Below are 12,965 nucleotides of genomic sequence, written 5' to 3'. Positions count from 1 at the left end.
GCTACCTTTGCCTCTTCTTATTACTATTCTCTATATGCTGTTGCCGCCGCTTTTATCTTTCTATTGTAAGTTTTTTAGAGTTATAGCTGCTTAGTGTCAAGCAATAGAGTCTTTATAGATACGAGATGCACCGCGATAGTGGAAGTAGAGGTATATTGCCTTGTAAGACTAGAGACGAACCGCTGTCGAGCCACAACAGCGGTAAGGTAGGCTAATATACTGCGATTGCTTGGCATACCGGCCCGAACGGGCCCGGAGTTACCTGGTGCCTGACAGCTACCGCTTAGTAGATTTCTAGAACTACTACAAGGAGAATAAGATTATTGCTCTATGCATGCTATCGCACTTATCGCACCTTCTATAGCCTCTTAACGTTATCCCCTACTTACTATTAAAGCGCTACTACGGCAATAGGATCTCGCTCTTAGCACGTAGCCGCATCTACTATGTTAATAAGGAAACCTTCCTACTAGCCTTTAAAGAAGCTTCTAAGAAGACGTTTACACTAGAGAACGTTTGCGCAGGCTTTTAAGGTGCTAGACTACTCCTATATAATCTAGAGGCTATGTTATTAAAGCTAGATGTGTAGCTGCGTACGCTAACGCTACCTGCACTAGGCACTATTACTTAGGAGGCGTAAATACTACGCAACGCCTAAAAGATAGAGGCGCAATCTACGCTAATTTAAAATTATATGCGAAACTACTAAGAGTTACTAGTAAGCTTATTAGACAAGCAGGTTAAGCAGCTAGGTAAAGGTGCTTAGTAGATAGCTTATAATATAGTATTAATGCGAGAGGAGGTAAGAAGCATTTACGAAGCTGTTAATATGCTTATAAAGCGCAAGACTTGTAAACGGTAGTACGTACGCGCAGAGAAGACTTTAACTGTTAGTAAGGTATCTAACTTAATTACTAAAAAGGAAGGTAGTATTGTAGCAGAGAATCTAAGGGATCTGCAGATTTAAAGGGCTATTAGACTCGGAGATAACACGGAGAGTAGAAAAAGGACAGGAATGCCTAAACTAGGTTCAGAGAACGAATACTACACATGCAACATATATAACCTGTTTCACCAGCGAGCGGCCCACCCTACCGAGCGGCCCATAAACACCAGCGAAGCGTACGCGCAGCGACGTAGCTTAGCACTACAACACAATTTTTATACTCTTGCAACAGTATAATATTATTCAGAAGCGTCGCTATCATTCGCATCCTCAATTTCTACCTTGCACGTACGAGAGTTATGCCCAATCTTGCCACAACGGCCGCAGCGTCGCCCTGCGCGCACCCTCTTCGCCGGCTCCTCACCCTCCTCACGACTGCCACCCTCCTTTTCAGCAATTAAGTCTAATACCTCGCCAACTGTTAGTGTCTCCTCTGCCCGTACGTAGCGTCTCTTGCGACTCTTACGCTTAGTAAGCGTCTCTGTTGCGTCTTAAAGGCGCCCTATCTCTGCGCGCATTAACACCATCTTATAAGCTATCTGCTGCGCGCCTTTTGTTAGCTGTCGCACCTGCTCGTTAAGTGAACTTGCTGGAGACCCTCGATAGATTTGCATTTTGTTTCGAATTAGCGTTGATTGCGCCTCCATTTCTTTGGCGTTGCGCGGTGTTTGCGCCTCCTAAGCGGCGTCATCTTGCTGTGGTGGAGTTTGCGTACGCAGCTGCACATCTAGCTTTAATAACACGGCTTGTAGATTATGTAGACACAATCTAGCGCCTTAAAACCCTGCGCAAGCATTCTCTCTTGTAAATACCTTCTTAAAAGCTACTTTAAAGGCTAGTAAGAAGGTCTGTTTGTTAATGTAGTAGATGCGATCGCGTGCCAAGGCTAAGATCTCATCGCCGTACGCGCGCTTCAACGGCGAGAAGCAGGTAACGTCAAGCGGCTGCAGGAGGTGCGACGAATGTAGAGGCATACAGAGGGCGATAATCTTCTTCTCCTTGCAGCGATCCTAAAAATCTATTAAGCAATAGCTCTCGTGGCCGTTAATAATAAGCAGCCTGTATGCTCCTACAGGCCTCGTATGCGTATTAAAGTGTTTAAGCTAAGCAAGCGCTAGATCGTTGTTTGTCCAGCCTGTTAGGCTTACTTAAATAACCTAGTTGCGTAGGAGGTCCTTAGTGAACTAGTTAGAGATAAGAACCTTGCTGGCAAAGATAAGGAAGGGTAGGATAACGCGCCCTATTACGCTAACGCCTTGTATTAACGTAGTCTACTCGCGATTACTAGGCTAAAGCTTCTTTGCTTTCCTAGGCTTGTCTATGCCTGTTACTACGAGTTGCGATAATATCTTGCCTATTAGGAAGCTAGACTCGTTAAAGTTGTACATGTCGTTGTCTATAATGCCGTACTTCGCCTTTATGTTCTAAACTAGCATGAACTAGGGCTTAATAATTGCTAGGTCCTCGCAGAGAGCTCGCTAGCGATTGTATAGACGGCTCTAGCGCGTGCGCAGCTTAGGTGTACGCTGGATAAACCTGTTAACCTAGTTCTTGCCAACAGACTTAACGCCGCGATCGCGCAGCAATCTATTAGCTATATCTTGTACGTGTAGCTTTGAGGGCGGTACTCCACGCAGATTCTCATCAAGTATACGTTGTACAATTACCTCCTCTTCTAGCTTCGTTAGGCTCTTTGAGTTTAGCTCGCAGTTGCGTCTAGAGGGCTTCCCGTCGCGTCGCCGTCGTATCGTCGTCTTTGGGACTTTGTAGACTGCCTCCGCACGCCGCAGGCTTGGAATTTAGTTACGTTTAACGTCTAAGAGGGCAAGCTGCACATTAGCTTTAGTATAAGCCTTGAGAGGTTGTAGTTGTTAAGACATTACGTGTTGTTGCTAGGTACGCGTGTTAGTAGGGGAACTGGGCCGCTTGGTGGGGTAGGCCGCTCGCTGGTGAAACAGGTTAATTTACTCTACTTACTTATATTAAGTACACCTTCTAATAGAAGACTACTAAAACACTCTACTATATATAGCAACTAATTAGAACTTAAACCTTATAACATTTCTAGCCTTAGGAAAGCTGCACGCTACTAGAAATACAGCGTATAAAACTTACTCTAAAGGTTTTCCAGAACTTGTTATTCTATAGCCTTAGACAGCGGAAAAAGACTATAGATAAAGCATGCAGAAGGTAAAAGGAGTAATTTATAGTAATAACATAAGACAGTAAACAGAAAAGCTTTTAGTAGTAAAACTTAGTACATAAGAAATAGTAAGATATAAAGTAGGTATAACGTGGTTCACCACCGAGCGCCCCACCCTATCGAGCGCCCTACTAAGCACTAGCGCAGTGCCTATACAGGAACGCAGTATAACACTACAACAGATTATTATACTATATGTAACAGGATTATATTAATTAGAGGCATCGCTATTGTCTACATCCTCTATTTCTACCCTACAGGTGCGGGAGTTGTGCCCAACCTCGCTGCAACGGCCGCAGCGCCTCTCTGCGCGCACCCTCTTCGCAGGCGTCTTGCTGTCCTTACGCCTACTACCGTCTATTTTAGCAATTAAGTCAGATACCTCACTAACTGTTAGAGTCTCCTCTGCGCGTACGTACCGCCTTTTGCGAGTCTTGCGCTTTGTAAGCGTGTCAACAGCGTCTCGAAGGCGGCTTACGTCCTCTCGCATTAACACTATATTATAAGCTATCTGCTAAGCGCCTTTACTTAGCTGCTTAACCTGCTTATCTAATGAGCTTACTAGTGACCCTTGGTATTTTTGCATGCGATTTCGAATCAGCGTAGATTGCGCCTCTATCTCGCGGGCGTTGCGCGGTGTTTGCGCCTCCTAGGCGACAGTGCCTAGTGCAGGTGGCGTCGGCGTACGCAGCTGTACATCTAGCTTTAATAACACAACCTCTAGGTCGTATGGGACTAGCCCAGCACCTCAAAACCCTGCGCGAACGTTCTCTAGTGTAAACGTCTTCTTATAAGCTGCTTTAAAGGCTAGTAGGAAGGTTTCCTTGTTAATATAGTGGACGCGGCTGCGTGCTAAGAGCGAGATTCTATCGCCATAGTAGCGCTTTAACAGCGAGTAGGGGACGACGTCTAGAGGCTGCAGAAGGTGCGATGAGTGAGATGGCATGCAGAGAGCGATGATCTTGTTCTCCTTGCAGTAGTCCTGAAATTCTATCGAGCAGTAGCTATTATGGCCGTCAATAATAAGCAGCCTATATGCCCTAGCGGAGGACACCTTTGTATAGGCGTCGAAGTGCTTAAGCTAGGCTAGCGCGAGGTCGTTGTTAATCTAGCTAGTAGGAGAGACAGTGATAATCTAATTGCGAGGTAGATCTGCGAACTAGGAGGTAATAAGGACCTTGCCTGCAAAGATGAGGAAGGGTGGGATAACGCGTCCTGTTGCGGCGACGCCTTGTACTAGAGTAACCCACTCGCGATCGCTAGGCTGTAGTTTCTTCTGTTTCCTAGGTTTCTCTAAGCCTGTGACAACAAGCTGAGAGGATATCTTGCCTATTATGAAGCCAGACTTATTAAAGTTCTAGGTATCCTCATCTACAATACTATACTTCGCCTTCATTAATTGAACGAGCGTGAACTAGGGCCTAATAACCGCTAGATCCTCGCAGACAGCTCGCTGGCGATCGTACGGACGGCTCCACCGCGTGCGCAGCTCAGGTGTACGCGCGATAAACCTGTCCACCCAGTTCTTGCCTGTAGGCTTCCCGCCACGCTCTCGCAGCAGTCTGTCAGCCATATCTCGTACGTGTGCCTTCGAGGGCGGTATGCCACGTAAAGACTCGTCGAGTACACGCTGTACAATCGCCTCCTCTTCTAGTTTTGTAAGGCTCTTCTAATTCGGCTCACACTCGCGTCGAGAGTGTGTTGCGTTGCGTCGCCGCTGTATTGTCCTTCGGGGAACGTTGTAAATTGCCTCAGCGTGTCGCAGACTTTTTAGTTGGTTACATTGGATATTAGAGATAGCAAGCTGTACATTAGCTTTATTGTAGAGTCTAGAGGCTTTGTAGTGTTGAGACATTTTGCGTTGTTGCTGCGCTGGCGTTTTGGTGGGGAAACTAGGGCGCTCGATAGGGTGGGGCGCTCGATGGTGAACCACGTTATAGAAAAACACCTAGAAAATTAGAGATATATAATCAACGCACTAAGATATCTGCTAAAAAAATTATAACTAGAATACAACCGCGCTGCTAACTATAGAGCAAGGTGTAAGAGGTGTAGATTAGCATAATAGGCCTTTAGAGAACTACATAGATAGTAAACAACACAATAGAAAGTATATAGATGTACTACCTAACACCTATCCTAGGGATAGATAGGGACGAAGCTGTAGAAGCGACTTTAAGAAAGGAAATACTAAAGATAAGCAGTTAGGATAATAGACTAATAGAAGTAAACTTAGAATAGATCTTAAGCTATATAAAAAGGAGAATAGTTACCCTCCTTCTAAAGGATAATTAGATATAGAAGAAAGATAGTAGCTAACTATAAGCGTTACTCTATACAATAAATACAATCTTAATAGTACTCCTTACTTTACTGTTTATATATATCGCGCGAATAAGTAAGAGCTAATAAGTAAAGTCTAAACTAGGTAAGAGAAACTAATCTATTACTAAACATTTGCCTAAAGCTTAGAACACTAATGAACTTACGCTCCTAGTTACACTAAAATAGTTCGATCTATCCCCTTGTACAATAATAACGCTAGAAGATTTACCAACCTTTGAAGTTACACTAGGTAGTTCTACTATCGAGGAATACCCCCTTAGTGAAGCTAACAACAGTAATATAGTAAAGATCATTTAGATAATAGCAGCTTCCTTCTAGTAGCTTAAAAACTAAGGCCTAATAGTTGCAACTGAGCTCCTGCCTTACCTAGCTAAAATAGTACTAGTCTTTAATAGAACTAACGTTACGGTCTTTCTTGAACACTTTAAGGATATGTCTAAGTACTATGGTTTTACTAACAAGGCAATAGTTAACTGCCTCTCTACCTATTATAAACTAAAGTAATAGCTTATTATCTAATCCTTAAACGCCTATGCAACTACTCTTATAAATAAATCCTAGAAAGACTTCTACAACGTACTTAGAAAGCTCTTTAGAACTAATGATAAAAGCTAATAAAAATGAAGGGCTAAGTACTTCAAGACCTTGCTTCTCTAATACGAAGCACTCTCTAACCTAAATATTAAAGACTATTTATAAGAGTTTTAAGTTTGTAATAAACGTTGCATTAAAGTAGCTACTATTAATAAAGAATAACGTTGTAAGGGGCTACGCTCGGGGAGCTATCGCACAGGTATACTAGAGTTGTATTCGATAGAGAGCTAAGCTCTAGGCTACGTAGCTATCTATATATACTTAGGTGTAGAGCTGGAAGAACTATTGGCCGATAACGTCCGAGCGCCTATCGGGCCGAAGAAGGAGAAAACCGAGGTCATAGACGAGGATAAGAGAGCAAAGGGCTCTAGCCCGTCACAAACGTAGATTCTACCTAGTTAAAGGATTGCCTCTTAGACACGCTACTAAAGTCCTTTAAAAGTTCTCGCTTAGAACTAATAAACTTAAGATGTTCTCTTGTAAGAAGATTAGTGTTACAGTAACTACCGTGGTTCCCTTGACACTAAACGCGCTACAGAATCCGAGTGCTCCGCCAAGCACTAGTATTCTGCTGATTGGCCGGCCGGGCCTAGCGCCATGCGCACGGCCCCTATCGATAACTTCTTACCGCCTGTACATGCTAATTCTGTTTCCTTACGCAACGTCTTGTATTACACCAGATATCGTACGTAGCCACAATTAACGCTTCTAGTAAGCTCTTAAACACGTGCTCGTAGCATCTCGTGACATTACGTTGCGTCAACCTACTATAACTACCCACAAACAACCTAACGCGTTGCAGCTAATCTTGCGTTAGCTAAACGCAATTTAAGCGGACTTAGCTGCGTTAAAGGCTAGCAACGAAGCACTCCTTGCTAACCTAGCTAAGCAAGAGAATCGACACGCGCAACAGATATTAGAGCTCCGTTAAGAGATAGAGACTATTAACACTAGGTCTGCTCCTGTTACTACCCTAGCTCTTACCCGTACCAACACTAAAGCTAGGCAAGTTCGTTTTAAGGAGCCATCTAGAAGTAGCTTAAAGCCTGTGACGCCGCCAACTGCGAGCCTCAAGGACCTGCCCTAAACCGACCGCCTGCCTAACCCGCCTTTGTTTAATAGCTAACAAAAGGACCTCCCTGCCTTCGTCCGCAAGCTAAGGTACAAGCTTAAGGGTAACGCTGACTAATACCTAAACGAGAGATCCTGCCTGCTATATGCCCACTCTTAACTAGAGAAGGACGCTGTAGCCCTTATTAACCCGCTTATAGACAAGGACGTCTATACTGTAGACCAGCTTGTTACCTTCCTTAAAGCTACCTATAGAGACCTAAATAAAGAGCTAACAGCACTTAGCTAACTAAGCGGATTACGTTAAGAGAAGCGCAGCTTTACTTCCTACTTTGCTAAGTTCTAACAACTAGCCGCTAATACTAGATTAAATGAGATCGGTCTTATTGCTTCCCTCCGAAACTCCCTGTCCTACAAATTGCAACGCGCAATAGATAGAGAAGCCCTGCCTAACGATCTAAACGACTACGCCAATCTTATATCTACTTACGACAACAACCCCCGCTTCCTACCAGACCGCCCACGCTGTCTCCTTGTAGCACACCCTAACGTAATAGATATAGACGTGATAAACTACGCACCCGCTAGCTCAGCTAAACGCTAGAAGAGAATTAAGGAAGGCCGCTGCTTTAAATATAACTAGAAAGGCTATATATCCAGCAACTGCAGTGTCCCCTTACCTGCTTAGCATATCTAATCGCATAGCACAAATAACTAGATCCGTACTCGCTCCGCAGGATCCAATACCTTAAGATCTTCCTAATCCTTAGGATCTCAAGAGAGACGCTCTCGCAACCGGTCCTAAAAGGGAAAAGCCTCGTCCTAAGGATAAGTCGCTCCCTAGGACTGCGCATACACTAAATCTCTGCTAAATTCTAGTCTAAATCCCAAACCGACACATAGAAACGCTGTATCGTAATACCCTACACAGTCTAACAAGGCAACGCTAGAAGTAATCTTAAGGCCTTAGTTAATACTAGAGCTACTAGTATTAGATACATTTACAAAGACCTTGCGCGCAACCTAAACCTTCGTTAAACCCTGCTGCCCTACGTTATCTATCCTACTAGATTTACTGGAACCGTACTTAATAGTAGAGAAGTGTCTTACACTGTTACTCTAAGATTACAACACGACAGCTACGTAGAGATTATATAACTCTACGTTACTAACACTAGCTGCTACGAGATAATACTTAGCTAACTATAGATAAATAAGCATTAAGTAAACTTAGACTATGCTAATAAGAAGCTGCTTTTTACTGCCCGAAGATGCACCGAACGATGCCTTAGAGTTAGCCGTACCTCTGCTCCTACTCCCTAAGGACAGTAGGGCAACAACAGCTCTAATAGAACTTACTCCTAAACCCTAAAACTTAAACACGTACTACGATAACGACACGATTATTAGCTACCTAAGATAAAGCGCCAATTAAACAAACCTATACACAAACCTACCTACGACTCTAACTCTAACTGCACTCTTTTAACTAACGACTAGGACGACTCGTTAAAGTTACAGCTAAAACTTAATATCTATTGCATAGGCGCAGCCCTATTTATAAGCCTAGCGCGTAGAAGAGGCTACGAAATCTGTGCTATTAGTATTACTAACATTAATAAGGCACTAGCTGTAAAGAAGCACACTAATCTACTTACGAAAGTCCCTCCTAAGTACTACGACCTAATAGACGTCTTCTCGCGAGAGAACTCTAACAAATTGCCTATACGACGACTATACAACCACAAGATTAAACTAATAAAAGGCAAGCAATACGGGTTCGGCCCGTTATACGGCATGTCCTAAGACAAGCTAAAGGTACTGCGTAAGTACCTTAAAGACCACCTGTCGAAGGGGTTTATCTAAGCAAGCTCCTCTCTAGTCGCTTCTCCTATTATCTTTGTTAAGAAACCTAGAGGCAGATTACGCTTCTGCGTTAACTACTGTGCCTTAAACGCAGTTACTGTTAAGAACTGTTACCTAATCCCGCTAATCTAAGAGACCCTAAGCTAACTAAGCAAGGCTAAGTACTACACAAAGCTTAACATTATTGCTGCCTTTAACTAACTCCGCATCGCTAAAGGAGACGAATAGCTAACAGCCTTCTGTACTTAATATAGGCTATTTAAATATCTTGTAATGCCCTTTAGACTAGCTAACGCGCTAAGTACGTTCTAGCACTTCGTAAACGACGTGCTACGCCCGTTCTTAGACATATTCTACACTACTTACCTTAACAATATCCTAATCTATAGCGAGACCCTCTATAAATACAAGGAGCACGTTAGATCTGTTCTAAACGCTCTTAAGGAAGCTAGGCTCTAACTAGACGTAGACAAGTGCGAGTTCTACTAAACTAAAGTCACTTACCTTAGCTACGTAGTTAGAGTAGATAGAATACAAATAGACCTAAAGAAGGTTCAAGCTATCGTAGATTATAAATACCCAAACAACGTTAAGGACGTTAGAGCCTTTCTAGGATTTGCGAACTTCTATCAACGGTTTATAGATAGCTTCTCCTACCTAGCCGCTCTGCTTATAGCATTAACTAAGAAGGACGCTAAGTTTCTCTTTAACAACGACTGCTAGAAGGCCTTTAATGCCTTAAAACGCGCCTTTACTACTGCACTAATACTGCGACACTTTAATCCTAACCTCCTAATTATTGTAGAAGCAGACGCTTCTAACTACGTTACGGCAGGCGTCCTCTCCTAGACAGAACCTAACAGTACGCTTCGCCTTATAGCCTACTACTTAAAGAGGATAAACCCTGTAGAAAACAACTACGAAATCTACAATAAGGAACTACTCGCTATCGTCCGTTGCTTTAAACAGTAGAGACCTAAGCTAGAGGGCGCGTCCTTCCTAATTGCTGTACTTAGCGATTATAAGAACCTACAGTACTTTATAACTACGAAGCAACTAAGCTACCGTTAGGCTCAATAGTCTAAATACCTCTCCTAATTCTAGTTTACGATTACGTACTAACTAAGTATGCATAGCGAGAAGCCTAATGCCTTAACCTAACGTTCGCAAGACTAGCTTACACAAGAGGAAGCCTAAGAAGCTCGCAAGCAAACGTTGCTGCGCCCAGAACTCTTTTAGAATCCTCCTATAATTAGGTTAGTAGAGACTAATAGATCTATCTAACAGATTATCGAAGAAGGATACTAGTTAGTACCTAACAGTTACCCTAAGGACCCGTTTATATAAGAAACTCTGCAACTACTACACAATAGTAGACAACAGTTAAAGACCGTTACCCTAAGCGACTGTGAGAACCGCGACGGCCGTCTATACTACTAGAACAAGCTTGTTATTCCTAACGACGACGAACTAAAAATCAAGATCCTCCGTGCAGTCTATAATGCTCCCTCTAGCAGCTACCTAGGCTAAGGAAAGACACTTAAACTTATCTAACGGGAATACTACTAGCCTTAGCTATTTAAGACTGTCTAACAATACGTATCCTGCTGCTACACCTGCCGCTGCTCTAAAGCGTCGCGAGAGAAGTACTACGGGTTATTAAAGCTATTGCCTGTTCCTAAACGACGTTAGGCAGATATCTCTGTTGACTTTGTAGTCGACCTACCTGAATTAGAAGGATACAAGAGCGTAATAGTAGTAGTGGACTGTTTGTCTAAATACCGCTACCTAATACTATGTAGCAAGATGGAAGCACCTAACGTAGCGCGTATGTTTCTTCGCCACGTCTAGTGCAACTACGGCCTTCCTAACACGATTGTCTCTAATAGAGGCAGATAGTTCGTCTCTGCCTTCTATAACGAACTATATAGCTAACTAAAGATTAACCTACGCTTTTTAACTAGCTATTATCCTAAAACTAACAGGCAAACTAAGAACGCTAACGCTGCGATGGAACAAGTCCTACGCGCGTACACGAACTACTAGCAAGACGACTAGGTCTAGTAGCTCCCTATCGCTTAATTCGAAGCTAACAATACTGTTTTAGAATCTACAGGAGTATCTCTAATAATAGCCTGCTACGGCTAGAACCCCCGAATGGGTTCTAAACCGCCCACGAACAAGACACGTCCCGCCTACTAGGCCCTACAAGCCCAAGATGTAAATGTAATAATTAATAAGATGCGTAATATTACTAAGTTTATCCGCGAAGAAATGACATAGGCGCAAGCCCTGCAGCAAGAATACGCGAACCGTAAACGCCTACCTGCACTAGCTTACGAAGCTAGCGACGAGGTATAGCTAGATGCGCGTAACATCTAAACACAACGACTATTAAAGAAGCTTAACTAGAAGAACCTAGGACCCTACTAAATAACCAAGAAGGTCTCCTCCTATGCGTACCGCCTCTATCTACCTAAATCTATAAAGATACACCCTGTATTTTATGTATCCCTCCTTCGTCTAGCAGCTAAAGAAGACGATCACATACCTAGCCAGAATGCACCGCCACCTGAACCTGTCGTTGTAGATAACGAAGAAGAATACTTTGTAGATAGCGTCGAAGGTCTCCGCTTTAACAAGCGTAGAAAGAGACACAAGTACTATATAAAATAGACTAGTTACAATGAGTTGACCTAGGAACCCGCCTTAAACATGAAGGATAACGCAGCTGTGGCTGCTTTCCACGAAAGATTTCCTGATATCCCTAAACCTTTATCGTCACGATTAACGCTCGCAGGAGCTCGAGAATAAGAGGGGGGTACTGTTACAGTAACTACTGTGGTTCCCTTAACACTGAACGCGCTACAGAATCTAAGTGCTCCGCCAAGCACCAGGATTCTGCTGATTGGCCGGCCGGGCCTAGCGCCATGCGCACGGCCCCCATCGATAACTTCTTACTGCCTGTACATGCTGATTCTGTTTCCTTACGCAACGTCTTGTACTACACCAGATATCGTACGTAGCCACAATTAACGCTTCTAGTAAGCTCTTAAACACGTGCTCGTAGCATCTCGTGACAATTAGTAACTATTTAACTACTTCCCTAGAGATAGAAGAAGAAGCACAGATGCTTAATCTTTTAGAAGTAATTAAGGAGTTACGCAGGAGGTTAAGTTTACCCTACCCCAACTAACGACCGCTTAGTACGCCCTTATAATAGCTTACATACTACTATTAATTTAAGTCTAAGTCTTTTAACCCCTAAAGCTTAAAGTTCTTATATAAGGTAGCTCCTACAAGCATTAAGCTACCTAATTACCTTCTAGAAAGACCCCTACTATTATAGAAGTAGATAACTTAATTTATAAGACAATTAATCTAAAGATTAACTGCGCTAGCCTAGAAGTTAAGCCTTAGAAATTATAATAGACTTATTATCGAACTAAGGTTATAAGTAACCCTAATATCTGCGTAGAAATAGGAAAAAAGAGCTAATAATAGAGTAAACTAGCTTTAGTCCTTTATTAGCAAAGATACTAGAGGCTCGCAGCTATTAAATTAGTATTAGCCCTAATAGTATAACAGATACTAACAGAATAGTAGTTAGAGTTACAGAAATTAACTTTATAGCTATAATTCCTAAATCTACTAGAACTAGTGCCCCTAGTAAAACTAGAATAAAAGCCTAATATAATTCTTTAGAGTAGTAATAAACGATTAGGTTTATAATAATGCTAACTATCGCAAAAATAACTACTCTACACATAGAGCCTTTATTAAAAAAGATAAGTATACTTTAACGATAGATCTATACTCTAATAAGGCACTAAAGAAAATTTATAAAAGAGAGTACTTTAGCTTAGTTAGTAACTCTAGGCTAAAAACATCTTAGCTTAAATTAAGCGAAAGTAGGTTAGATAGGATATTAACCTATTA

The sequence above is a fragment of the Alternaria atra genome, assembly GCF_907166805.1.
Source record: "Alternaria atra isolate CS162 genome assembly, contig: 35, whole genome shotgun sequence".
Lineage (NCBI taxonomy): Eukaryota > Fungi > Ascomycota > Dothideomycetes > Pleosporales > Pleosporaceae > Alternaria > Alternaria atra.
This window is presented reverse-complemented; position numbering follows the sequence as displayed.